Raw genomic sequence first — 2,104 nt, 5'->3', positions numbered from 1 at the left:
CTGGCTTCGGGCAGGGCCGCAGGGGGGTGCGGCAGGGGTTGGCTGGAGACAGGGCAGGGGGTGCGTCAGGGGCTGGCTGTGGGCAGGGGGTGCGGGGCTGGCTGTGACGTTTGTGTCTGATTGTGTAAGCGAGTCGTTTTTAAGTAACCTGGGGCTACACGAGACAAATCAGACTCCTGAAAGGGGGACAGTCATCTAGAAAGGCTGAGAGCCAGTGATTTAACCTGACCTGCACACCGCAGGCTGCAAAACCTCACCTGCCCACTCCTGAAATAGACCCACAACCTCTAACTGAGTTACTGAAGGCTTCAGCTCCTGATTTAAAGACCTCAAGTTACAGAGAACCCACCATTTACTGTAGCTGAAGCCGGCAAGTGACCCATGGTCCCTGCTGAAGAGGAAGGCGAACTCCCCCCCCTCAGGGTCTCTGCCAATCTGACCCCGGGCGAAATTCCTTCCTGATTCCAAACATGACCATCAGTTGGAGGCATGCCAACAATTTTTCAGATTCACACCAGGCTTTGGACAATGTCAGCTGAAGCACCTCTAGGAATGTCCCACTTCCCACGACCCAGGCCAACCCGCCCTGAGCTCTCTGCATAGGTTGACAACTTGATGAAATAAACCAAACAGCATGAGTGATCAGTTATAATTTGGGGTGAGTTTCTGATCAGTGTGAGCAAGGAGAATCTTGGAAAGATTAAAATATTTCTCACCCAGATTGAGGCTGTAATGCCACTTGATTTACCAAGTCATTAGCTCAGGCTCTCTGCAAACTCAGGCAACGTCGCTGTGTCAATTACACTTGGGGCAGCTCCCCCGCCCACAGCGATGGGTTCAGGCTCTTGGCAGACCCAGGCAGCGCCACTGTGTCAGTTACCCTTGGGTCCCATTTGCAAGATTTCCTTTGCATCAGCAAAACCTAGAAACAGTCCTTTCACTTTTTAAACTGCCACCTGAAATTCCAGGCAAGAGTGATGGAGAAAAATACCCTGAGTGGAGCTGAAAGAGATAAGCTGGGAGAATTTACGATCTAACGGGGCGCAAGCCAATCTTGGGGTGTAGCAAAACATTTTGATCTCCAGTGAAGCACCTGCTCCCAATCTTTTTCAAGCTGAGATTAATTTACTGCATTCTAGTACAAGGTTCATTTTTCTCCTGCCCTGCTGGGCAACAGGTCACGTCTGCCCCATGCCTCAGTTTCCCCAGGTATGAAATAGGGATATTGCTACTGACCTCCTTTGTAACGTGCTTTGAGATCGGGCTGACGAAAAGCGCTAGATAAGATTATTAACATGAGAAGGAAGAATTGTTGTTGGGCCAGCTTGCCCTCCTATATTCCACCCCTGCCCCCCATCCGACCCAGAAAAAGTCCCAACTGGGTGCCAAAAATGAAGAGATTCCTCTACAAAGACAGAATAGGCCAGGAGCAAAATTTTCAAGGAGCCTAGGTGATTTAGTGGCCTAATTCTCGCTTTCAAAAGCCTAAACCCCGTGGGAAGCCCAAGGGCATGGGCATCCATGGCCTAGTGGTCAGAGCCAGCATCCAGGAACAAAGCCGGAGCCAGCATCCAGAGCCAAAGGTCAGGGCTGGAGTCAGATCCCAGGCCGAAGGCTTAAAGATTTTAAAACAAAATAAGATCCCACTGAGATTTGAACTCAGATCACTGGATTCAGAGTCCAGAGTGCTAACCATCACACCATGGAACCAGCTGTAGCCCTGTAAGCTCAACAAATGAGGGACAAGGGTAGGTTTAACTAACAAACCTAGCTACATCCTTTTGGCAAATAGATTTCCCATCGTGAGAGAGTGGGCCAAGACTTAAAGAAACAAAAAAGCTTCTCCCCACCTGAATGGGGAGGAGAAACCAACCTCTCAAAGTGGTTCACAAACAAACAAAAAGTCATCGTGGGGCAGGTGAAACGAAACCCTTTCCTGGAGGCGTTTCTGGAAGACGTTTGAGCCAAAGCCAAGCCAAGCCGTTGAGCTCAATACGCCGAGCTTTAGGTGTTGTACGTACACAAAACAAAAAAGATTTTCCCAGCCGCAAAATTCCAAAATTATTTAATAATAATAATAATAATAATAATACTTAATAATAAA

The 2,104-nt window shown here is 48.5% G+C and overlaps 1 non-coding gene across 1 annotated transcript; it reads right to left on the bottom strand.

The window, feature by feature from the left end:
• Window positions 1–1,638: 1,638 nt before the first annotated feature.
• TRNAQ-CUG (transfer RNA glutamine (anticodon CUG)) lies at window positions 1,639–1,710 on the bottom strand. The gene has a single exon. It is a non-coding gene; the product is annotated as a tRNA-Gln (tRNA).
• Between the last annotated feature and the right edge of the window lie 394 nt (window positions 1,711–2,104).

This window comes from Chrysemys picta, chromosome 16 (assembly GCF_011386835.1).
Source record: "Chrysemys picta bellii isolate R12L10 chromosome 16, ASM1138683v2, whole genome shotgun sequence".
Classification (NCBI taxonomy): domain Eukaryota; kingdom Metazoa; phylum Chordata; order Testudines; family Emydidae; genus Chrysemys; species Chrysemys picta.
This window is presented reverse-complemented; position numbering and strand designations above follow the sequence as displayed.